At 50.4% G+C, this 26,422-nt stretch overlaps 1 protein-coding gene across 2 annotated transcripts in view; it reads left to right on the top strand.

The window, feature by feature from the left end:
- TNS1 (tensin 1) overlaps window positions 1-26,422 on the top strand; it is a 179,771-nt gene that overhangs the window by 786 nt on the left and 152,563 nt on the right. For both annotated transcript variants that reach the window (XM_044241576.1, XM_044241575.1), the window contains exon 2: window positions 10,243-10,280. The gene's annotated coding sequence lies outside the window, so the exon portion shown is untranslated. The remainder of the gene's footprint in view (window positions 1-10,242; window positions 10,281-26,422) is intronic.

Below are 26,422 nucleotides of genomic sequence, written 5' to 3'. Positions count from 1 at the left end.
GCGCCTGATCGCGGTGCCTGATGTCATCGCCCATCCAGTTGCCCTGCCAGATGCCTTCCTCCCCTCCCTCCATTGCCAGGGCCTCCCAATATAGTTTGAGCTTCTCTGCTGCCGATTCCGGCTGTCACACCTCTCACCTGGAGGGCTGACTGCAGCTCCTTTGCCTCCTGACCCATCCTCTCCAACCCACCGCTCCTCACCCTCTCCCAGCCAGACTCTATGCAGACCTAGTTCTGTCTGTCCCCGGGTTCAGCTTTGGGAGCCTCCCCGGCCCCCAAGTCAGAGCACTGTCCCCTTCCTTCACTGTGAGGCCTGCCGGCATCCACCCCTTGCCAGCTCTCTGACCCATCTACCCCTGTCCCCCAAGTCCACACTCAGCCCAGCTGCACCCTGCTCGGCTCTTGCGTAAACCAAGTGTGTCAAAGATGCTGAAGGGGCCAATCTTGTTCTCACCCTGGGCCTTGACTCACGTGGCTCCACTGGGACTTTCCCCTCCACACCCCCCCCCCCAAGTCTTAGTGGGGCTGGGAAGCAGAGTAATTATCAAAGCCTTTTGTATCACAGCGCTCATAAGGCTCTCCTGTGGTGCTCACAGCGTAGGGCAGGGGTGGTGCCTGTGTCACCCTCGATTTACAGAAGAAGCAGCTGGGGCTCAGTCCCTAAGACTCTTGCCAAGGCACACAGCTGGCTGGGTCTGAGTGGGGCTGTCGGGGTGTGCTCCCTGGGGGAGGGAAGTCTTCCTAGACAAGGAGTTTAGCGGCACAATTGAGTGGGGAGTGGGTGGATAGGAGCGTGTGAGTGTGTGCGAATGTACATGTGGAGGACATTCTAGGCACGTCCCGCTCTCAGCAAAGGGTAGAGGTTAATGGTCCTTCGCTGAAAAGCTGGGATACCCAGATGGGATTTAGGCGGCCAACAAGGACTTCTGCAGTACCCAAATTCGCCGCATAGTGTCACCTTCCTCCCCAGAGGTCCGGCTAGGACGGGTGGTGGGTCAGCGTGGGGAGGTGGGAGGAGTCAGGCCAGAATTGCTGGAGGCGGGGCTTTGCATTTTACTAGCGTCACTGCCCCACGTGACCCCGCCCCCTGAACCTGCTGAAGTTCACCCCTGAGCGCCCCCCCAGATCCTTCCTTCCTTCCCCAGTGTGCCTTCCCTTCACCCGGCGACCGCTGGCACTTCTCTGATAGGAGGCAGCGCAGGGGTGGGGAAGAAGGAAGTCCGGCACTCACTGTGACCTTGGGCACACATCTGTGGCTGAATTTTCTGTGATGGTCTGTGGTCCTGGGTTCCCCTGGGTCTGTGGTCTGTGGTCCTGGCTTGAGGGCCTGGGTTGAAGAGGGGATGTGACCCGTGGGAATGGAAGGCTCCCGAGGTGAGACACGGGTTTTACCTGGTTCGGAGCCTGGCCCTGCTGGTGTGAACCAGAGTGGAGGGCAGGTGGCCAGTGGGCTGCTGGGCTGGTTTGGCAGCTCTGAATGAGTTATTGAGAAGTGGAAAGCAAGCCAGGACTAAAGTCCAAAGGCACCACCAGGTGTCAGCACTGGGCCATGGAAGGGCTGGGGTCTGGGGCCCAGCAAGGGAGGACTGAAGACTCCCAGCTCTACAGGCTACGGGGTGGCTTTTCAGCAAGACCGTCAGTGTCACCTGGCCTGAGGTCAGTGTTGGGGTCACTGTACTAACTGGTGGGCGACGCAGCAATGAGCCAACTCTCTGTGCTTTGAAACCGGGAGGTGGCACAAGCTGGATAGATGCTCTTATCCATCCATCCATCCATCCATCCTCCAACCATCCAGGGCCACAAGGTATGCATTGTTGCTCCCTGGTGAAGGGGGTGATTGTGGACTAAAATCCAGGTCATGTTTTGTTTGCCAAGCCCAGGGTTTGCTGTGCTCTGGTTCCTTTTCTGGGGCTTCAAGTCTGGGGTTACAGAATGGTTACCCTCTGGATTCGTGGCTGGGGGTGATGAGGGGCAGAATGTCTGGAACATCAAGGCTGTGAATTCAGTCTCCACGGGGCTTGTGGCACGAGGGAAGTCCTGCAGGCAGGGGCAGTGAGGACAATTTCCTAGATCTAGAGAAACTGGGGCGCTTGTCTGCCTGAACTAAGGTGGCAGGACATTCGGGCGTAAGTGTGACTGATAAACAGGCCAAGAGGTCACTGTGAGACGGCTGCCAGTCTTCTCCTTCGCTGAGCCCGTTTCCTGCTGTGTGCTGTGGGGTTAATAATAAACCCTGTCCTGGGTCCCTAGGCAGGTGGTGACTGTGAGGAACACGGAGGTTCTGTGTGTGGCTGTAACACGAATGCTGGCGTTAGGGACTAAGTCTCCGTGTGGGGGGAGACGGACGGATGAGACAATGGCAGGAGAGGAGGCCCGGGGCCTCTGTTAGGGGTCTTGGCTCTATTTGTGACCCTGCCATTCACAGGCTGCGTGACCTCAGGTGAGTTACGTCACTGCTCAGGACTCAGTTTCCTCAGCTAGAGAGAGGGGGCTGGACCAAGAATAGCACCGAGGGCCATATGGGGGAAGGGGAAGTCTGGAAAGCTCCCTGGTTGGAGTCTGTAAAGGGCCTGCTAACTGTCCCAGTGGAGGCGGCCGCTTCACCTGCTGCGAACACATGTGTGTCCATCTGCTGATCGTGAACTGTGCCCCCTCTGGGCCTGATGCGGAGCCAGGTACTGGAGCCAAGACCCAGCCCCCTGACCTGAGAGGCAGACAGGCCGACAATCACAGAAAATGGCAGCAAAGCTGACAGAGAGGTGTGTGTGAAAGGTCCTCTCTGACTTAGCAGAGATTTTCCTACCAGGGTTCATCAGGGAAGGCAGATGTAGGCTGGGTCTTGACGGATGTGTAGGAGTTCCTCCGTTCAAACAACGGGCTTCTCACAGATGCTTGCGGCAGTGCTCTAGGGAGGCTACAGCCTTGCCAAAGGGCCCTGGCCTTCTGCTAGGCTGAAACCCAAGGGAAGAGACCAGAATGCCAGCTTAAGAGCCCAAAGGCTGCCATCTGGGCCTGGACTGGGGGGCAAAGCTTAGATTACTTCTCTTTTCAATGCCTCTGATTGACCTGGAAGATTGGGGAAGTCGTCTGCTGTTTCCCCCAAGAGGGATGCACTTGGGAAAGATAATTAGGCTCTCAATGGGACAAACCTACCCAGAAGCCCTTACCGGCTGGATGTGGGGAAGCCTTGTTGCAGGGAGCTCTTTGTCTTCTGTTACTTCACTGGGGACCCCAGCTTCTACCCTCTGCCTGAGGACCTCTTTGGAGTCATTAGAGGCAGCCTGGTAGGGTGGGAAGACCCATGGGTTCTAGTCCTGGCTTGCCATGGCCCGGCTGTGTGAGCTTGGGTGAGAAACTTAACCTCTCTGGGCCTAGCTTTCCCATTTCTCTAAAGGACGGATTGGACTAGATCAGAGGCTCTAAACTCATCCAACAGACCTGTAAGGTTTTTCTGGAGACGATTTAGGGGTTTGAGAAGGTAGGAAAGGGGGAAACCTAAGGGGGAAGGCTTGAAGGGTTGGGGTTCTGGAACTCCTGCACACTTTAATCAGAACAGCTCTGGTTTTAGAGGTTAGACATATTGGGAGGCAGAATGGATGGTGCTCTTGCGCTTAGCCCAGACGTCCTGGATTCGTATCCCAGCTCTGCCCTTACCAGTAAGAACTCGAGCAGCCCGTGTTACCCGTATGAGCCTCAGTCACCTCTCCTTTCAAATGAGACACATAGCACACCTCCCTCCTCAGGTTACTTTGGGGATTAAATGAGATAATATGTACACATAAAGAGCTCAGATCAAGCATTTAGTCATTGTTGACCAAGATCACTGAGGTTCCCCGTAAGATTCCATCTGCATAAAAGTTTGAAAACCACTGGATGGGAACATCAAGAAGGTTTCTTCTTGCTTGAACTTCAGAGCCACACGGCACCCACACCCCTGGCCATGCCCTGAGATACCTTGTATTACTTGGGGTACCCCAGAGAAACAGAACCAACGGGATGTATGGATGGATGGATAGATAGATAATCTATTTTAAGGAATTGGCTCATGAAATTATGGGGGCTTGGCAAATCCAAAATCTGTGGTCAGGCTAGACACCCAGGGAAGAGTTGCAGTTCAGATTCAAAACCAGTCAGCTGGCAGAGTCCCTTCTTGCTTGGGGAAATCAGTCTTTGTTTTATTCAGGCCTTCGACTAATTGGATGAGGCCCACCCACATCATGGAGGTTAATGTGCTTTACTCAACGTCTGCTGATTTAAATGTTAATCTTATCCATAAAAGCCCCTACCCAGAAACATCTAGGGACATGCTGAACAACTATCTCGGTATGATAGATAGCCTACCTGAGCTGACACATCACAGAAACCATCACACACCTCCAGGCCAGGCCGTGGAGATAAGTGGGGCAGGGAAAGGCCATGTGGCTGTGCAGGCAGGTGGGTGGTTGGGCCAGTCTCTCTGCCAGCTGGAGAAAAGAGTTGAGGCCCACTGGGGGTGTGGGCAGTTCCTGCTGGGGTCAGGTGCACACCGAGGCTATGTGCTCATTTTCCGAGCTGAGGCTGGGAGGAAAAGGCCATTTAGATCCCAACAATGTTGGCTTCCTGTGTTCCCGGGAGGGCAGGAAGCCACATCAGGACAGAGTCCCAGCAGCCCTGCAAGGCAGGAGCCGGCTCAGAATGGGGTTGGGGGGGGTGCAGTTTTCCACCCCAGCAGGTGACCTGTGGACCCCTCCACACTCTGGGGCTCTCAGCCCTGCTACTGGCTGGGCCCTGCTGGGGGGGGATGGGGGGGCATACTGGCACCCATGGGCAGAGATGAGGCTCCTGGGGCTCTTCCAAGCTTTGGTTTGACAGGATCCCTCCCCAGGGGGCTTCATCTTATGGAGTCACTGGCTTATGAGGCCAGCCTTCTGCGGGAGCCAGGGGACCAAGGTTGGGTGGGTCCTGGGATGTGTGTCTGGGGAGGACTCAAGCGCGAAGCCCAACAGGATGGGAAGGCTGGCGTTTTCTTGCCCCGGTTTCCCCACAATGAGGAGGGGTACTTTGCAGAGTGGGCCTCCCTGTTGACCGCAGGCTCGGTGTTTCATAGAGTCTGGGATGCGTTCGGGGCCGGAACCCAGGCGTGCTCACGATTCCATTGTCGGATGGAGGAAGAGACCAGTGGTGACTGGTGGAGAGACCAGTGGGCTGCCCCAGGCTCTTGCAGCGGGGAGATGGCTTGAGGATCCTCTGTTCTAGGGCTCAGCAGCTTGGGGACTTTCAGGGCTAATGTAGGCTAACTAACGAGTGTGAGTCAGCAGGGTGTGGTGGGGACCAGAGAGTGGGAGGTACTTGCTTCGGGTCACACAGCTGTAAGATGGTCCTTAGGACTAGAACCCAGTGTCCTGATTAGGAGACAGGGGCTCTCCGATGCTGATACCAGCTACAACCTTCCACAGAGCATCCTCGGGACCAGCCACACACACAAAGTCCGTCAATTCTCACAACAACCCTGGGAAAGATGCTCCTATTGCCCCCATTTTACAGATAAGGAGAACATAGAGATTCAGAGTGGCTTACTGGTCCCAGGTCACAGAGCATGACCAACATCTGGGCTGAGAGCCAGTCTTCATGCAGCCAGATAGGAAAGCGGGTACATGGAGAGCTGGACCAGGCTGGATCATGGGTGGTGTGTGTCCTGAGGCACTCAGAAAGCACTGGCCATGGTCCACACTGGCCCTCTCCCAGCAGGGGCTGGAGCAGAAAAGTGGGGCTCTCCCACCCTCTCCTATGGCTCTTCCATTGCCCCAGAACATCAGCATCGGTCCCAGTGGTTTAGGCTGGGAAGAATTCTTCCAGTTTTTAAATTTACACCACATTTGTTGAGCCCCATCTGTATGTCAGACCTTGTGCCAGGAGGAAGGGCAGGACACAAAACTGCCAGGTTGAACAGGACCTCACTGGGAGCAGAGAGGAGGGAGGGATCATCCTTGAGTGCCTGATTATTCAGGGAGGGACATTTTGAAATGGGTCTTGGAGGATGTATATGAGTTCCCCATTTCAGACATACTGGAGTCTGTGTCCTTTGGGGGAGTTCAGGATGGCAGATCTCTTTTGGGGCAGTGGCTGGAAGTGGCGGCAAGGGCGTTATAAGTGTGCTGAGGGGCTGGACAAGACCGTTCTAAGCAGGAGTGCAATGTGGTCAGTTTGCACTTGAGAATGGCCTGTGGCTCTGTGGATTAAAGGGGGGCGGGGAAGGCTGGAGGAGAGACAGGGCCCAGGGAAGATTAATTGGTCTGAACTGGCAGGAGGTAGGGAGATGGGACAGTCTCTTTGGAGTTAATTTCTGGGATATGATGACTAGTTCTTGGTAGGGGGAAGGAAAGGGAAGAAAGAATTTCAGAGATGAACATGCCTATTCCTGGGGCGCAAGGAAGGACTGGGGAGATGCCTTCTGGCCTCAGTGTCCAGCATCAGCCTTTAGCCTCTTGCTTTCTGAGGGCTCCTGGGCTCTGGTCTCTGTGTTGGTTATCTGGAGTTACACAACAAATTTGTCCCCAAACTTAGCAATTTACAACAGATATGAAATTATGATCTCACATGGTTTCTGAAGGTCATGGTTTCATGTGTGGTTTCACGGGGTGGTCTGGACCTCTCGCAAATGTAGTCAGGATGTCAGCTGGGGTCATAGTCATCGGAGGGCCTGACGGGGACAGGAGGGTCTGCTTGCAAAGTGGTTTGGTCACGCGCCTGCCGAGTTGGCACTGACTGGTGGTGGGGGACCCCAGCTGTTCATCATGTGGGCCTCTCTATAGCATCGCTTGGGGGTCCTCTCGCATCCTGGGTGGTACCTGGCTTCCCCCAGAGCCAGTGATCGGAGACACCAGGGCTGAAGCCACCATGCCTTTGATGACAGAGCCGCAGGAGTCACATGCCAGAGTTTCTACAATATTCAGCGGGGTACATAAGCCAGCACCATTCACTGTGGGAGAGGATGACAGGAAGGTGTGCCTCCAGGAGGCAGAAAACACTGGCTGCCGCAGTTTCCCTTCCTGGAGCACATTTGAACGTGCCATGGATCTGGAAAGCGGGAAGCCAGCAGAGAGTGGCATGCCCAAATTCCATGTGACAGCAGGGGAACTGCCAGTTAGAGTAGGAAATACTGCCCCCTGGGGGAGACCGGAGAAGGGTGGCCAGACTAGGGGGCACCATTCCTGGAGGGCGCTCAGTCCAAGAGGGCCTCTCTGGGGGTGGGCACGGGTGCTCCTAAGGTGTACAAATCCACCGGCAGAGCTGCTGGGAACCTGCCACTTGAGTGGAGTTTGAGGAGCTTTTGTGTTCCGGGCTGGGGCCTGGGGAAGGTCTTCCTTTGCTCCCTACTAGAGAGCTCTCAAGGGCACCCTCTGCATTCCAGCACTCACCGAGCCCTCGGCTCACTGTACTGCAGTTGCTCAATGATCTCTCCACCTGCCCTCCACCCAAGGGCATTTGTTGAGTGTCTGCCCACTGTGCAACAGGCGGGGCTGCCCCGGACAGTCATGCAGGCTGTTCACTGCCAAGGGCACCTACCCGAGAGAGCACTGGAAGCAGCCACGCTTTGCTCTCCAGACCATGCATCCAGGTACAGAGTTGGTCTGCCTGGAGAAAGGGCACCTTCTTGCCATTTCCACAAAGATGCTGCATTCAGCTGTGTGTCCCAGGGGTTGGATCAGAAAGTGTTTTAGCTACGGGGGATTTGGTGTGAATGAGACAGGCATGCTCCCTGTCCTCATAGGTCTAGTGAAGGGAGGCAGACTTATTCATAAGCGAGCAGTAGTTACTGCTTACTGAAGTAGTTGACTTCAGACTGTGAACTGTATTAAGAAGGAAATTATCAGGGTCTTGCTGAGAAAGAATATTGGAGGTGCCTAATGTCATTTAGGTGGTCAGGAAAAGGCTCTTGGAGGAGATGGATGGCTTTCAGTGGATTCTAGAAGGAGAAGGAGGATTTGGCTTGGTGAGCAATGGACAGACAGCTGGGGTGAAAAAGAATGGTCCAGGCAGCCGGAACAGCAAGTGCAAAGGCCCTGAGGTAGGAAAGAGTTTGGCACATTCTATCAACTGTCAGATACTTGAAGTTGGAGTCCCAGAGGTCATTGTGCTGTTGGTATCTTGACTGGGGTTAGTAGGCCCAGAGTGGACACTTAGGAAATGCATTTTTGATGGATCATGAAATGTTGGGGGCAGGCAGGGTATGGCTCAAGGGAAAGCTGAGAGTAGGGTGGGAATGATTAAATGGGGGAACACATAAACTCCAGGGGAGATCTTCAGTCAGGTCCAACTCCTTAATCATTTATTAAGCTTCTACTGTGTACCAGGTATTGTGTAGTGAGAGAAAAAGAGAGAGAGACAGGTCCTTCCTCTGAAGGAGCCCACAGTTATAGGGATCGAGGCGGTGGGGGAAACGTGCTCTGTGTGGCGGTAGCTGCGAGGAGGTAGGGAACAGAGGAGGGGCCCAGGACTTATTCCAGGAGGGTTGGGATTTGATCAGCAGAGGAAGGGGAAAGGTCCTTCTGTTTGGAGGTAGTGGCCCAGTGGGGAGCCTGCCTGGCTGGAAGGGCCAGCCCAAGCCACATGGCCTGAGGCTTTCTCAATTCCACATTCCAAGGCCAGGAGAGAAGGCATGGGGGTGGGGCTGGGGTGTCTGGAGGGGGATTGTCATCCTGGGGTAGTAGGGGTGGGGTGGGGTAAGGCAAGAAAGAAGCAGAAAGGCTAGACAGATGGGCATGATTTGATTTGGGTGGCCAGGGGTGGGTATGTCCTGGTGTGGTCGGGGGTGCAGAAGTTCCCGAGCTGGCCTGGGTGGCTGGTGGGGTTAGGAAAGGCTTGCTCAGCAACAGCTGAGTCACAGGCCTGAGTTGGGGCCAGGACTAGGTTCTGGGAGAACAAGGTCCCAGGCAGGGCCAGTGGCCAAGGTCACATCCTAGACTTCCACTCCTACAGACCAATCAGAAGCCTTAGTATGGACAGCCCTCTTTTGGCAGCTCTGGGCCTTCATCTATGCCTCAGTCTCCCCCTTTTGCATTCTGCTGAGAATCAGGTTGGCTCAAAGCCAGAAAGGGGTTGGACGAACTGTAGATCCAAGAGGCATGGCAGCGGGCTGTGGCCCAGGGCTGTGCTTGCCAAAGATTTGGGGTTGGGGCTGCTCTCCCCAGCCTCCCTGACTCCTACCACCCCCCCCACCCCCCCCACCCCCCCGCCGCCCCGTCTCAGCAGCTAACAAGGTCAAGTCAGTGCAGAAGCTCAGCTCAAGAGACCCCTCACCCCATCGGTGAGACCTGGTGGGAGGGGACCACCACACCCCAGGGAGGGCCCTGGGGGTGGGGCAGGCAGGGCTGGGACATTCCAGACTGAGGGAACCCCATAGGAAATTTGATTCCAGCTTCTGGTGGTGGGAGGGCAGAGTTAAGTCTGCTCTGTGTGTGTGTGTGTGTGTGTGTGTGTGTGTGTTTCAAATGATGCACAAGGAGTTTGTGAGCCTGCATAAGGTTCATCTATACGTGTGTCCGTGTCCAATGCCTGTGTCGCGCTGTATGCTGGGGGTGTCCTCTGAAAGTGTGTGTGCTGGTGCCCCTGAGTCAGAGGTTTCCCTGGGGCATGAGTGTGAGTGTGTGTGAGGCTATGTGTGTATATATATGTGTATGTGTACATGTCTGGCCGAGTGCACGGGGATAGTGGTTATTGGTGAGTGTTTCTGTGTGTGTGCACCCATCTTCTGGATCGTAAATCGGGTGTGTGCGTCTCTCTCTGGGGGAGAGTCAACGATCACAGTTCCTGGGGTGTCGGCTGCCTGCCTGCCTGCCTGGTGTGTATGTAATGGGAGAACCCCCACCCCACCCCAAGCCGTATTCCTTGGCGCGGCTACCACGGGGCCTGGGTCCCGGCCACCTCTGCCCCTGGAACAGATCCAGCAGGGGAGTAGGTTCCCCCCCCCGCCCCTCCCCCGCCCCTCCCACCTCCCCGCGCCCGCCTCCCGGGGGCTCTGGCAATGGGGTCTCGGCGCCTCCGCGGCCCGCGGGTCCGCAGTCCCGGGCGTTCCCGCCCCGCAGGCCCCGGGGAGCTGCGGCAGCCGCCCCTCTCCGCCTCCTCCTCCCTCCGTTCCTCCTTCCCTCCTTCCCTCCTTCCCTCCCGAGAGCGGAGTGCGGGCGGGGGTGGGAGGAGATTTCGCCCGAGTTTCCATTTCATACCTCGCGGCTAAACTTTCTTTCTGTGTCTCGCCCTCTCGCAGTCTGCAGCTTCTCCTGTCATCGGAAATGCCAGGCCAAGGTAAGCGGCCGCGGGCCGGCAGGCTCGGCGGGGGGCTCGGGGACGGGACTGGCTCGGGTCCGGGACGGGAGCAGGGGGCGCCGGCGGGCCGGGGGCGGTGCCCGGGTCGTCCCCTGCCCTGCTCTTTGTTTATGCAAAGCTTCGGGCGGGGAGCGGGCTCGGGTCAAGGTGAAGGCGAGGCCCAGGGGTGCGGGGCCGGTGCGGGGTCTGAGGAGATCCTGAAGGTGGTTGGCAGGGACCAAGTTCCAAGGGAGGGGACTTTGAAAGTATTTCCCTTAGTTGGGGGAGGGGGCCCTGGTTCAGGGAATGAAGGAGGAGGGGGATGCATTTCATTTATCCCGTGGACGGCACAGAGCCCTGGTTGGCCCAATTCAGGCAGTCTGGAAAAACTTGGGATGGGGACCACAGCCAAAGGAGGCCAGTGGCAGGAAAACGGGATAGGTGGGGAAGTGGGGATGAGGTCAGAGGTCAGGCTTTCCCTGGGCACAGAACCTCTCATAAGATCATCTCACTCTTATTATTGGCCAGGTGGCATTTTGGTCCTCAGTTTCCCCATTGGTGTTTCAAGGCTGGCCTAGGTGAGAGAAGGAAACTGAGGCAAGAAGGCTAGAGGGTTGGCCTGGCTGGCTTGGAGCCCCGCTACATCCTCTCAAGCCTGGACAGAGGGGTGATGGGTCAGGAGTGGGCTCCTTAGAGTGCTGCGTTATGATGGCTTATCTGGGAGGGCGGCTGTTCTGTCACATGGGGCAGCTTTCTGGAGGTGGAAATGCTGGGCCTTACCTGTCCGTCTGCACCACCCGCCATGATGGCTCATCTTCCCCTGCCCTTGCAGTCCACCTTTGCTGTTCACCCCAGATCTTTCTGGAAGGAGTTCAGTGAATGGAAGGAGGAGGGAGGAAGTTTCAAAAGCATGCACGGGGCAGTGGAGACTCAGTATCTGGTTCATCTCATCCTTTGCTTCTTTATTTGCCGAATGACCTTGGGCCAGTCATGCAACCTCTGTGAGCCTGTTTCATCCTTGAGGGGACGGGAATAAGAAGAGGTTATTATGAGGATGAAATGGGATAATGGGTGTGAAAGTGCCCAGGACAGTGCCTGACGTAAGGTAGGTGCTCCAGAATGGAGTAATTAGTCATTATCATCAACCAGTCACTCCAGGCGCCAAGGATTATTTTAGAGAAGGGTGCTCATGGAGCGGACAGATCTGTGAGGTAATCCATTTCCTCCCGGGTGACCTTGCTCAAGCAAAATCCTTGGTTTTGCTGGGGCCATCTCCCCATCGGTAAACTCCAGGTAGGAGTGCCCTCCTAGCAGAAGTGCAAAGGGCCTGGCTCACAATGGGCACACCTGGAGAGCTGCCCCTCCCATCGCCTTCTGCTTTTCTGGTTCTAGCAGCCTTGTCTCCTGTGGTGGGGGCGGGCAGTGAGTTTCTGCTTCTCCCTCCATCTGCCTCCCTGTTCTGTTCATCCAGAGCAGAGCTTCTCCACCCAACCCCAGAGGCTGCGCCTTCTCGCTCCTCCCCTGTCTACTCCCTTTCTCTCTTCCTTTCTGCACCTGCTTCTCTTAATAACAATGAATGTTTGTACAGCGCTTTGGGCTTTAGAAGGCACTTCAGTGCATTATCTGACTTTATTCTTTTAATCCATCATGGCGTAAAACAGGCTGAAAGATCCCATTGTTTTATGAATAAGGAAACTGAGGCACCCAAAGGGTGAATGACTTTCCCAAGGTCTCATGGTGTAACTCCTCACCATCTTTGTCCCTGGGCCTTGGTGCTTCCTTCTAAAGATCCCATCTTGCTGATGTTCCTTAATTTTTTCCTGCCCCTCCCCCTTGGCTTTCTGTCTCTTGCCTCAGCAGATGCCTTTAGACAGGATGAGGGAATGAACACACTGGCAGTGAAGGGTCTGAGTCTGGTTGAATGGAGGCTGAGATGCCAGAGGGATGCCAGAAATGATTTCTGGGGGCATAACGTGCCTGGCAATTCTTGGAAATGCTGGGGACTCAGAATCTCCCAGGCTGTAGGTTGTAGCAAAATTCTGCTCTGCCTAGCCCTGGAGGACAGCCCAGAGGGTAGAGGTGGACTGGCAGGGCATGGCCAGACAGACAGAAAGAGCCTTTTAGAGGATTTTCCTCTATGGGAAATGGGATTCACTGGTGGTGTGCACTCCACCCAGCTGGCAAGTCTTTCCCCTAAAACCACAGATCTTACTACTGCCCTGCCTTTTCCTCCTGCTGGGAAGGGCGGTGGGAGCCCCAGCACACACAGCAGAGCTCTGTCCTCTGGATTTTATAACCAGATCAACTTGGAGGTCATCTCATCTATCCCCTTACCTCTAGACAGGACTCATTACACAAATGCTTGCTGAGCTCTTTCCAAGGGCCAGTCATGGGATTGATATTCTCCTAGGGGAGACAGACAATAAGTAGGATAAACATGCTATGAAGGAAATGAACTAAAGCAGTGTGTTAGAGAGTGATTAGGCTAACGTGACCCAGGAAGACTTTTCAGAGGAAGGATCACATGAGGTGAGACCCAAATGTTGATGTTCCTTGGTGACCTGGAAGTTGGAAGAGCAAGTGCAAAGGCCCCGAGGTGAGATGAGCTTATCAAATGCTTGAAAGAAGGTCATGTCACTGGAGAATAGTGAGCCCTGGAGCGTTTTGAGCACATGGGACATGATTGGATCTCTGTTTTGAGAAGGCTGCTCTGGACTTGAGCAGGCACAGGGTAGGCTAGGGAGATGGGCCAGCAGGTTGCTGACATCGTCCAGGTCGGGGAGGTTCAGTCCATTTTGCTTGCCCGAAAGGCAGTGAGAAGGGGCCAGATCTGGGATACATTCTGAGGTAGAGCCCAGAACTTGGCTGATGAATGAGATGTTGGGTGTGTGAGAGAAAATGGGCCCAGGGATGACTCCCAGGTTTTTGGCTAGAGTCACTGGGTGCACGTGGTTCCATTTACCGAGATAGATGGAGTGTGTGAGAAATTTCTAGGGAAGAAGGTGCCAAGTTTTCTGCTTTGCTTGATTTCTTATTTCGCAGCTCTTTTCCCACATGCTGGGATTTCTTGCGTATGTGTGTTCTCTCCTGTCCTCTCAAACTCAGCCTGCACTGGTCACCCCTCTGGAGAGTGGGTAGTTCTGGATGCCTTAACATGCCACCTTCCGGACTGTTCTTGCAACATGAACCACGATATGATCTGAGAGGGGCTGTATTATTTACACAGCAATAGGATGTAACAATCTCCCCCCAAAGTTAGTAGCGGAAAGCAGCCACAAGCATTTAGTATCCCATGCAGTTTCCATGGGTAAGAAATTTGGGTGTGGCTTGGCTGGCTGGTTCTGGCTGGGGATGTCTTGTGGGGCGGCAGTCAAGACGTCAGCTGGGACTGTGGTCATCCGAAGGCCTGACTGGTGCTGGAGGAGCTGCTTCCAAGTGGTTCATTCATGTGGCTATCGAGTTGACGTGGGCTGTTGGCAGGAGGTCCTAGTTTCTTGCCCCATGGCGCTCTCCATGGGGCTGCTTGAGTGTCCTTACAACATGGTGGCTGGCTTCCTTAAAGTGGGTGGTTCAAGAGAGAGCAACGTGGTGACCACAATGTCTTTTTGTCCTTGCCTTGGAAGACAAATACTGTTATGTTTACAGAATCCTGTTTGTTGTCTATGTCATCGTCATTGACTGTGGGGAGGGACCTATGTAAAGACATGATTACTTGGAGGCAGGAATCAATGGAGGGGCCACCTTGGAGGCCGACTTCACGGGTGCTCAGAGAGAGGGCCAGGTTGACCTGGCTCCTGGGAGGGTGGTCCTTGGCAGTGTTGGGAAGGGCAGAGAGGTAGGAATCAAACCTGTCTCTCTACCCCTGCTGCCTTCCAGCTCTGTGACCTATGTTGTAGAGAAATAAATGCACACCAGCACACAGTAGGCGCCTTTCTCCTTTCTTGAACTAGAGGTGAAGACGGGAAGGGATCTCAGGTATTCAGTGCCCAGTTCTTGCCACTGGGACCTGCTTGAGAGAAATGCTCCCTGCTGCTGAGCAGGGGCCCCTGAGTAGATATGAAGTACCTGTTTAATTGCGCAAAGGAGGGCTGAGAGCTAGCCTGTACCCTCAGCTTCCAGAATAGTCCCTGACTCATAGTAGGGGTCCGATGAAGGAGTAGAGGAGTGGAATAAAGGAATGTTGAGGAACAAGAGGTTCCTATTTAGAGAGAGGCAGAGGAGTGGGGTGAGGGAGGGCTTGAGAGCGGGAGAGAAGGAGCAGCAAAATCATTTCGTAATATCCTTCCAAATAGCCCTCTGACCTTTTGATAGAGATTCACACTCCACATACGTTTAGTCATTTACATTTTCTAATGGGAGTATAACTCATGTACCATCAAGTACACACGTCAGTAAGTTGGTACCTGTATATGAACTAGATCAATATCTAGAACATTTCCAGTTCCCGGAAGTGCCCTTTTGCACCCCTCCAAGACAGTATCCCCTAAAGGAAATTTCTAGTTTTACTTCTGCCATCGCAGATTAGTTTTGCCTCTTTTTGAACGTCTTATAAATTGAATCATACAGTACATTTACTCTTTTTTAAAAAAAATGGTTTATTTGGGCGCCTGGATGGCTCAGTGGGTTAAGCCGCTGCCTTCGGCTCAGGTCATGATCTCAGGGTCCTGGGATCCAGTCCCGCGTCGGGCTCTCTGCTCAGCAGGGAGCCTGCTTCCCTCTCTCTCTCTCTCTCTCTGCCTGCCTCTCCATCTGCTTGTGATATCTCTCTGTCAAATAAATAAATAAAATATTTTTAAAAAATGATTTATTTGTTTTAGAGAGAGAGAAAGAGCACGGAGGGGGGAGGGGCTGAAGGAAAGGGAGAGGGAGTCTTAAGCAGAATCCATGTTGAGTACAAAGCCTGACATGGGGCTCGATCCCACGACCCTGAGATCATGAGCTGGGCTGAAACCAAGCATCAGATGCTCAACCGTCGGCGCCACCCAGATGCCCCTGTTGACTCTTCTGCCTGGCTTCATTCATTCAACATTCTGTCCTTGCATATTACAGTGGTTCATTCTTTTTGATTGCTGTGTTGTATTCCAGCCTATGAACAAACCACAGTTTGTTTATCCATCCCACTGTTGATTGCTGTTTGGGTTATTTGCAGTTTGGGGCTATTTTGAACAGACGTGACTAGGAACTTTTAATCATCTCTGTCGACACAGAACTTTGTAATACACAAACATCTTCATTCACTTTCTCGGTTCTGTGAGGTGGGCTGGGCTCATGGCAGCCCCATTTTATAGATCCCAAACTGGGGCCTGGAGAAGGTAGCCGAATTGGCTAAGGGCCAGAGGCTTTCTATGCGATTCTGGCACTGCCCTAATCCATGGGTGGGGAGCAAGTGAGAAGGGAAGAGAGTGAAACAGACAGAGAGAGGGCTGGTTTGGGCACTGGAGAGTCACCCGAGTGGATGGAAATGCCACCCTCCAGTTCCCGACTGCGAATCCCTTGAAGGAGGCAGTTCCGAGCCTCCTTAGTCCCCATCCCTCTGTCTCATGGGATCCTTATCTGTCCCCAGTTGCTTCTCTCCTGTTGAGGGTTAAAATGGATGGTCCAGGATTTGTCTTCCACTTTTATTCCAGCATACGCACAGTGTGTATATATACAAGGCAGATTTTCTTCCGTTTTGTGTTTCTTCTTGCTCCCCTGCTCTAGGATTCCACAATCTCCAGGTGCATTTTATCAAACTAGCTAACTCTCATCTGTTTATCTATTATTTTAAAGGGAACTTGTAAATTTAGAGTTGTCTTAGATTTACGGAAAAGTTGCAAAGATGATCCGAGGAGTACCCATGTAGCCCACACCGTTTCCCTAAACCCTTATGTTTTTGAGAAATGCTTTTCTTGCTCTTGATTTGCCCCTTGTTTAAAATTTTCATCCCAGATGAAAAAGGCTGCTCCTTCCAGCAGAATGGTCATTCCAAGTCAGATGTGAATGAAAGGAAGGTACCAGGTGACTGCTGGGCAGGCAAACTGTCCCGGCCTCAGCCTCCAGGCGGCTTCTACTCACCTCCTGTTTCTCTTTCTCTTTCTCCTTCCTGCTTCCCAGACCCTGGCTCTTCCCTGTCCCGAGCACCAACAATGACTTGGTCTCCTCTCCTGCACCAGAGGGTTTAAATCTCATCCTTGAAGCTTGAAAGGAAAGGAAATCCTATAATGAACCCCGCCTTTCAGTCTTATGACACACCACTTTTCCCGCTCTCTCATAAACACCTGCTTGTGTTTCCTTCGTGGTTGTGCTGGAGGCTTGGGGTACTCTCGTGCTCTGGGTTATAGCTGGACTGGGGGAGGCTCGCAGCCCCAGGACCCATCCGTTGTTCTTTGGCCTTGAAGGCAGAGTATTGCATTTAAATCCTGAGCGCATCCCTAATTGGTTGTGTGACCTTGGGCAAGTTCCTTAACCTCTCTGTGCTCCAGTTCCCTCCTAGGACGGGGATGAGAGTAGGACCTATCTCGTAGGGCTCTCGGGAGCACTGAGAGTGATGACCCAACTACATGCCACGTTCTAGATCAAGTGGTGAAAAAGTTGCCAATATTTATTATTTTGTATTCTTCCTGCCTTCTAACTCCTGGAAGGTGGGGAAAATCTGAGTGACCAACACAGGGCAAAGTGTGGACTTGGCAAGATACTTGCTTATGTGTTTCTCCTCTTCTGTCCATTATCAAGAAGGCACGAGGAAATGGTGCAGGCAAATACGATGTGTCTTTTGCCTGTTTGCTTGCCCCAGGGCTCCTGAGATTATACCAGCGGTTCCAAAGACTTTATCTATACAGGAGAGTCACCTAGGGCGGTAAGAGTCGGATTTAGTTGCTTTGGGGCAAGAGCAGGCTTTGGGAATTTTTAAAGTGGCAACCAGCACTGGGAGTGTAAAATGGTACAACCATTCCAGAAAGCAGTTTGACCATTCCTTATGAAGTTACACACACACTTGCTGCCTGACCCAGCAAAGCCGTTCCGAGGTATTTACCAGAGAGAAATGGAAACATGCCCACAAAATACACGAGTATTCATAGCAGCTTTATGCACAATAACCCCAAACTGGAAAAAAACATTCAACAACAGATGACTGGAGAAATATGTGATATTATGGGCTAGTGGAAAATGACCAAGCGATGAAAAGCAACGAACAATTGTTGCACATGGCGTTGTGAGTGAATGTTGATGATACCGCTGAGGGAAGGAAGCCAGACCCAGAAGCGCATACTAGGTGATTCCATTTTTCTGAAGTTCTTGAAAGTCGGAAGCCATAATGGCAAAAAAGCTGATTAGTAGTTTTCTGGAACTGGGGGTGGTGGGAAGCTTGCCAGAGAGTGTGTGGGAAATTTTTTGGGTGATAGAAATGTTCTTTATCTTGATGGTGGTGATAGTTATGCAGATGTATACATCTGTCCAACTCCTTGGATATATCCTTAAAAGGGTTGCATTTTTTGTATTTAAATTCTCTCTTGATAAAGTTGATTTAACAAAAACCTTGCCAGGTAAGTCCCCTTGGAAGCCAAGTTTGAGAACCACTGGTCTACAGTTTCCGAAAACCTGTCTGCATCATTTCTCTCTTGGTCTGGCACTGACCATCCGTGTCAGAATCTTTTCGTCCTCTTGAAAAGAAACCCGTACTTGATAGCTATTGCTACTCAGTCCTTCCATCCTTTCCCCCCACCTCTGCCCCAGTCCTGGGCAACCAGTGATTTACTTTCCGTCCCAACATATTTCCCTGTTCTGGAGATTTCATATGAATAGAGTAATAGAAATGTATGGCTTTTGTGATTGGCTTCTTTCGCTTAGCGTAATGTTTTTAAGACACATCCTTTTTGTGGCTGAATAATATTCTATCACGAGAGTCTACCACATTTTGTTTACCCATGCATCAATGGGTGTACATTTGGGTTGTTTCCATCTTCAATTATCACGAATAACGCTGTCATGAATATTCATGTCCAAGTCTTTCTGTGATTGTATGTTTTCATTTCTCCTGGATGCCTCGAAAAACACAGGTATGAACTGCACAGTTCCACTTTATACACAGATTTTTATAGGATGGTAAATGTATTTTCTCTTCCTTATGAGGTTTTTGTTAACATCTTCTTTCCTCTAGCTTACTTTATTGTAAGACTATAGTATGTAATATATGCCATGTAAAATATGTGTCAATTTCAATGAAAAAAATGTGTTAACTGACTTGATGTTATCGGTGAGGTTTCTCAGTCAACAGTAGGTTATTAGTAGTTAAATTTTGGGGGAGTCAAAAGTTAAATGGGGATTTTCACTGCTCAGACTGTTGGTGCCCCAACCCCCTTGTTCAAGGGCCAGTTGTATGTGCCTAGGAGTGGAATTGCAGGGTTGTAGGGTAATTCTGCTTAACTTTTGGAAGAACTGCTAGATTGTTTTTGAAAGTAGCTTCTATTAGTTTTCTACATCCCCTGTAACAAAGTATTACAAACTCGTGACTTTAAACAACAGGAACTTATGGTCTTACATTTCTGGGGGCTGGAAGTCCAAAATCAAGGTGCTAGCAGGGCCACGCGCCTCTAATAGGTGTAGAGGAGACCCTTTCTTGCCTCTCCCTAGTGCCTGGGGGTTTGCTGGCAATCAGTGGTACTTCTCGTCTTCTCATCTCGGCTCCAGTAACCAGGCATGCTGGATTAGGGCTCACAACAAGAAGCTCATTCTAACGTGATTATCTCTGTAAAGAACCTACTTCCGCATAAGGTCATGCTCTCAGATGCTGGGGATCGGGACCTCAACATATCTTTTTAGAGGGACACAGTCCAGCCCATGACATAGCTGCACCATTTTACATCCTCACCAGCAATGGGGGGAGGTTATCATTTCTCCCCTTCCTCATCGCAGCTTATCTGACTTTTCGATTCTAGCCATCCTAGTGGATAGGAAGTGACCTCTCATCGTGGTTTTGCTTTGATCTCCCTGATGACTAGTGATGCTGAGCATCTTCTCATGCGTTTATTAGTCATTAGTGTGTCTTTGGAGAAATGTCTATTCAGATTCTTTGCCCACTTAAAAAATTGGGTTGTCTTTATTATTGAGTTGTAAGTTTTTTTATGTTCATGATACAGGTCCCTTATCAGATTTGATTTGAGGTAATTTTTTCCTATTCTGTGGGTTGTCCTTTCACTTTGTAGCACAAAAGTGCAAAATTTTGATACAGTCTGTTTTATATATATATATATATATATATATAAATGTATATATATAAGCTTATGTATATATAAGCATATATATATGCTTATATATAAGCAAAAGTCATTTTATATATATAAAATGACATTTTATATATATAATATATATCATATATATCATATATATATATGACATTTTATATATATAAAAGTGATCTTTATATATATAAAATGACTTTTGCTTTTGGTGTCATTCCTAAGAATTCATTGCCAAATCCAAGGTCATGAAGATTTGACCCTATGTTTTCATCGAAAAGTTTAATAGTGTTGGCTCTTGCAGTTAGGTCTTTCATCCATTGTGAGTTATTTTTAAAAAATATTTTATTTATTTATTAGAGAGAGAGAGAGAGAGATCATGGGTGAGTGCGCGAGCTGGGAGTTCGGTGGGGTAGACAGGGGTGGTAAGGGAGATGGAGAAACAGGCTCCTTGCTGCTCAGGGAGCCAGATGTGAGGCTTGATCCTAGGACTCTGAGATCATGACACGAGCCAAAGGCAGACACTTAATCCACTGAGCCACCCAGATACCCCGAGTTAATTTTTATATAGGGTATGAGGTAAGTGCCCAACTGCATTCCTTCGTATGTGGCTAACCAGTGGTCTCAAAATCATTTGTTGAAAAGGTTGTTCTTTCCCCACTGAATGATCTTGGCAACCCTGTCAAAAAATCAGTTGACTTTGGGTGTGTGGGTTTATTTCTGGATTTGATTCTATTTCATTGATACGTAGGCTATCCTTACGCTAGTAGCGCACTATTCTGATTACTGTTGCTTCGTAGTAAGTATTAAAATTGGGAAGTGTGAGTCTTCTTTTTGAAGATTGCTTGGGCTGTTCTGGGTCCCTGAATTTTAGGATCAGCCTATCAATTTCTGCAAAGCAACCTGCTGGGATTCTAATAGGGATTGCATTGAATTTAATCTATCCATCCGGGGAGTATTACTATTTTAACGATATTGAGTCTTCTGAGCCATGAGCGTGGGATGTCTTTCCATTTATTTAAACTTCTTTAATTTCTTTCAACATGGTTTTGTAGTTTTCAGAGTATGTTTTGTAAAATGTATTCCCAAGTATTTTATTCTTTTCAATGGAAGAAATGGAATTTCTTTAAAGGGAACTGTTTTCTTAAGTTCATTTTCAGATGGCTGTATAGAAATACATGCATAGTGTGTAGAAATACAACAGATTTTTGAACATTGGAGATTTATCCTGCAACCTGATGAATTCATTAGTTCTAATAGTTTTTATTTTTTATTTTATTTATTTATTTTTATTAACATATGATGCATTAACTGAGGGTTGCTGGTGGGAGAGGGCTAGGGAGAGGGTGGTTGTGTTATCGACATTGGGGAAGGTATGTGCTATGGTGAGTGCTGTGAAGTGTGTAAACCTGGCGATTCACAGACCTGTACCCCTGGGGCTAATAATACATTATATGTTAATAAAAAAATAAAAAAATATGATGCATTATTTGCTTCAGGGGAGTTCTAATAGTTTTTAAGTAAATTATTTAGGATTTTCAATATATTAGGTCATGTAATCTGTGGATAGAGGTGGTTTCATTCCTTCCTTTCCATCCTGGATTTTTTTTTTTTAAAGATTTTATTTATTTATTTGACAGACAGAGATCACAAGTAGGCAGAGAGGCAGGCAGAGACAGAGAGAGTGGGAAGCAGACTCCCCGCTGAGCAGAGAGCCCGATGTGGGGCTCAATCCCAGGACCCTGGGACCATGACCTGAGCCGAAGGCAGAGGATTTAACCCACTGAGCCACCCAGGTGCCCCTATCCTGGATGTTTTTGATTTCTTATACCCTTCATCCCCCCAGTTTGCTGGCTAGAACCTCCCATACCGTGTTGATCAGAAGTAGCAAGAGCAGAAATCTTAATCTCATTCTTGGCTTTATTCACCATTAAGCATGATGTTGGCTGTGGGGTTTTTTTGTGATACCCTTTTTTGGGGCATTTCCTTCTATTTTTAGTTCATTGAGTGTTTTTTTATAAATCAGGAGATATTACTGGATTTTGTCAAAATCTTTTTCTGCATGTATTGGGGTGATCAGTGGTTTTGTTTTTTCTATTCCTTTGATATGGATTGTATTAAGGAATTTAATTATGGAATAGGATTACTCTAGTTGATTTTCAGGTGTGAAAACAGCCCTGCATTCCTGGGGCAAATCCCATTTGGTCATGGTGTATAATTATTATTAAATGTAGCTGGCTTTATTTTTTAGTGTGCAGTTGAAGGTTTTTGCATCTTTGTTCATAACAGATACTGGTTTTTAGTTTTCTTTCTCTTATAACGTCTTTGTCTGGTTTTGGCATCAAGGTAATACTGGCCTCACAGAATGAGTTGGAGAGTGTTTGCCCCTTTTCCAACTTTTGAAAGAGTTTGGGAAGAATTAATATTGATTCTTCTTTAAATGTTTGGTAGAATTCACATGTGAAACAGTTTGAGTCTGGGCTTCTTCTTTTTTTTTTTTTTGTGGGCAGTTTTTTGATTGTGAGATCAATCTCTTTACTTGTTAGGGGTCTCTTTGGGTTTTCTGTTTCCTCTTCAGTCAGTTTTGGAAGTTTGTATCTTTTCTAAATATGATTTTATTTATTTATATATGAAAGAGAGAGAGAGAGAGAGAGAAGAGCAAAGGGAGAGAGAGAGAATCCCAAGCAGACTCCATGCTGAGCGTGGAGCCAATGTGGGTCTCCATCTCATGACCCCGAGATCATGAACTGAACTGAGATTAAGAATCAGAGACTTGGGCGCCTGGGTGGCTCAGTGGCTTAAAGCCTCTGCCTTTGGCTCAGGTCATGATCCCAGGGTCCTGGGATCGAGCCCCACATCGGGCTCTCTGCTCAGCAGGGAGCCTGCTTCCGCCTTTCTCTTTCTGCCCGCCTCTCTGCCTACTTGTGATCTCTGTCTGTCAAATAAATAAATAAAATCTTAAAAAAAAAGAAAGAATCAGATGCTTAACTGACTGAGCTACACAGGCGCCTCAGGACATTTGTGTCTTTTTAGGAATTTGTCCATTTCCTCTTGGCTATCTAATTTATTGGCATATGATTGTAGTCTTTCTTCACGATTCTTTTTATTTCCATGAGGTCGGCAGGAACATCTGTTCCATTTCTGATTCTAGTACTTTGGGTCTTCTCTCTTTCGTTCTTGGTCGGTCTACCCAAATGCTTGTCAACTTTGTTGGCTTTTTCAAGGACCCTACTTTTTTTCTCTTAGTTTTACGGGATTCTTCATTGCAATCACTCTGTGGCCACTGTTTCTTGAGTGTCCTCTGCATGGCGGCTATGTGACACTTGACTCCTTTTGTCCTTGAGAAAACACAGCTAAAGCAGATGTTGTTGGATGCGCCGTTGAATGAGAACACCGAGGTCAAAATCTGGGAAGCTGGGGCTCCCAAGCCTGATGACTTTTCCCTGCAGCGGGGCCCACCCCATTCTGATTTTGGCCTCTACCATCTGCTGCGTTTTCCGATTACTAAGGGGGAGGAGCCATGGGTCGCTCTTTCCTCACATCACCTGTCAGTGGGTCCCACATTACCTGGTGAGCCCGTTAAGCATGTTCCTGCCACCCTCAGCTTTGGTTCAGTGAGCCTGGACTCAGATCCAGGGATACATAGTACTACGTAACGTCCCCAAAGATTCTGATGGTGGGGTTCCCTGACAGCACCCGAGTAACCTGTGTTTGCCCCGGATACTCCTCAGCTTTTCCCGGGTTTACGTTCCCCAGCAAGCCACTGGTTCCTCCGGGCTCTGTGTTCTCCTGGCTTCCTCTTCCCCCCTGGGTTATGGGTCAAGGATAACGTAGGTCTTGGATGGGAAGTTGTTTCCTTGCTGTGTTATAAAAATTTGCAAGAAGTTGTACATTTTTATATCCCTGCCCACCCCCGCCCCATCTTCCTAAAGTTCTCTCTGAGGTAATAGCGTGCAGGACCTTCAGGAGTTAATAAGTGAGCTTGGGGCATGTGTCCTCGCAGTGAGTACACGCACGCACACACATACACACCCCGGCGGGGAGGGGGCGAGGCGGGGAGGGCTTGGTGGGGGCGGGAGGGGGGGTAGAAAGTGACACTGAGCTTCTCATTTTCCTGGAATGTGGCTCCCCAAAGGTCTCATAGTTTGCAGTGTTTCTGACTCTGGGGCTGTGTAAACATCCCATAGGGGATTGCTGCCTCTGAGGGAACCGAGGACTTTGAAAGGGGGAGGGTGCGAGCCCAGAGCAGGGAGAGGGGGCGAATGGGAGTTGGAGACTTGGAGCCAGAGAGGGGGAAGGGAGAGGGAAACCCTGGGGTCCTGTTGAGACAGGACGTGCGGTAAAATATGTGGGAGGGAACAGAGGCCAGCAGTTTCCCACTGAAAGTGTGAGAGATTTGATGAGGCCGGGGTCCGTGGTGTGGCGCAGATGGGGAAGCTTGTCCATGCTGCAGGAGGGAACAGGGTGACTCCTAGATCCCTGGCCCATACCAGCCTCCTCCACTGCTTCCAGCTTTTAGCGTAAGGGTTTACAGTTTCTGCTGGAGCCGGCTAGGCAGAGAGGGTAAGGGAGAAGTGGGCTCCCCACTTCTGGGGCACGGTGGGCCCCTCCCTCCTGGGGTCCTGAGCTGCCTTCCCAGAACCCAGCATTCTTTCCTGCATGGCTCTCCCTAGCGGCCAAGACTGTCTTAAACTTCTGAGCCTCCCGGGCCACTGACCTTGAGCAGTTTCCAGAGCCTGCCTGTCCCAAGAGGGGACGCTGGGTAGTTGGAGCTCCTCTGGCCTTGGGGTCAGGTAGATCTTGACTCTGCCATTTATGTGAGCTGTGTCATATCAGACAAGTCACTCAACCTCTGAAATCTGCTTTCCTCATCTATATAGAACTGGTGACATTGATATCAGCCAACCTTGCAAGGTTGATGTGAGGATTAGAGAAAATGGATTTGGTAAGATCCTGACATGAGATAGGCTCTTTCTCAATACGTGGTAACTCATATTTTATTCTGTTATTCTGAGACCCAAGGATAACAGACAGCGAAGTGCCCCAGGAATTTACCAGCTTGCAGGTCTGGCCAGCTCCGCCACAATGACAATGGCCCACACTCCCTCCCCCTGCCCCACATTGGTTCCTCTGCCTGGGGTCACCAGCTGGCCCCCCTTTCCTGTGCCCTGCTTTGCCCTGCCTCTGAGGACCTCTGAGGCCCTACCCCCTCTTCTCTGAGGGTTCTGGCCTCTGGCTGATGAGTGACTTGGTCATTTGTACCCTGTAGCTGGCAAGCAGGCTGGGATGTTCGTGGGGGGCCATTAGGAAGAGAGGGGTATGTATGTCCTGAGGCAGAAGAAAGCTCTGAGTGAGTCACAGATTAACCTCCTGGCCGGCTTCCACCTGCTGGGCCTGGGCACCCAAGCGAGGGTGTCCAGAGGTGTCTGGGTTCAAACTGGGTTCTGTTGAAGGAAGCCGGGGAGGAAGGTCACTCGTGGGTCATATGTGATTGGAGGAACAGCAGAAAGGCTCCAGTGCCCTCTCCTGCACTAGGAAGAGCACACTGGCTTGAATTCCACCACGAGTGCCTGGCTTACAAAGATCCCCTATCCTGGCATGGACAGGAGCCATTTCATCTAATCCTCACAATAACATGAAAAGGTAGGCATTACGGTAATCCCCTAGGACCCAGAGGAGGAGACGGGCTGGGATGGTTGAGCCTCCTGCTCACCCAGCCGGGAAGCTGGTGAGAATAGAATCCAGACTTACAGAGAGCCTCGAGGAGAGAGTCTGACCTGTACACGGTAGATCTGTTTCTGAGTTTTCTTCTTCAACACGCTCTTTGTGATGGGCTTCTGATCTGTCCCTGCCTTGTCACATAAGGGTTAAATGAGTGAATGCATAGACAGTGCTCAGAGCCGTCATGAATCCCAGCACTTTGTGTCATTGTCACTGCCTTGGGAGTGGGGTCCCAGACAGAGGCTGCCCGGTTGGGTGGAGGGAATTCTGTATGACCAAGCCAGCTTTAATCTTCAGGGAAGACAATGAGTATGGTCCCCCCGGACCAGGATGTCTGGTGAGATGGTAAGCTCTTAGCAGCCATCTTGTGCTGTGCAGAGGGAAGATGGACTGGGGGTAGTCAGGGTCTCTTTTGTTTTTGAGGTTTGGGAGCTTGGGCATCTGAGCTGGATTTGTTCCCTGCTTCCTTTGTTTATAGTGGAGTGACTTGGGGTCATTTACTGCAGATTCTCAGTTTCCTCATTTATAAACTGAGGTCATAAAGACCTTCCTGCAGGATTATAATGAGGTGAAATTAGTCAATATGGAGCGTGCTTTCAGCTCCTGGTGTTTAGTGGCCTGTGACCCGTGACATCTATGGTGGTGGTGGTGGTGTCATGGTCGTTAGCCAGGTCTGGCTCTCTCTAGGTGAGGGTCCCAGAGCTGGGAGGCCCATATACTCTGTGTCTCCTTATCCAGAGGCCAGATCTGTGTGCTGTATGCACCCTGAGCAGCCTGCCTTCTTCCTTCTCTCATCTGAACATCCCTCCTCTGATTCGTTGAGGCATCTGGGGCCTTCCCACATCGAATCCCTCTTTCCTTCCAAAGACCTAATTCTTTAACTGCCCTCCGGCTCTCATTCTGACCCTTAATCTGTGTCTTCTTTAGAACTCAAAAAAAAAAAAAGGTTTTTTTTTTGGAAATGATTTTAAACTCACGGGTTTGCCAAAATAGTTCAGAGTTCCCATATGCCCTTCATTCAGCTTCCCCAAATGTTGACAGTTTTACAGATCTGTTGCGTAATGATTGAAACCAGGAAATTAACACTGATGGGATGCTGTTACTAATCCACAGATCTTAGCAGAGTTCGCTAGGTTTTTCCAGCACCGCCCCTTTCCGGATCCCAGACTCACGTCAGGATCCCACATTGCATTTAGCAGTCTGCCG

The sequence above is a fragment of the Neovison vison genome, chromosome 3 (assembly GCF_020171115.1).
Source record: "Neovison vison isolate M4711 chromosome 3, ASM_NN_V1, whole genome shotgun sequence".
Classification (NCBI taxonomy): domain Eukaryota; kingdom Metazoa; phylum Chordata; class Mammalia; order Carnivora; family Mustelidae; genus Neogale; species Neogale vison.
Note: the sequence above shows the minus strand (reverse complement) of the source record. Positions and strands in the feature narration are given on the sequence as shown.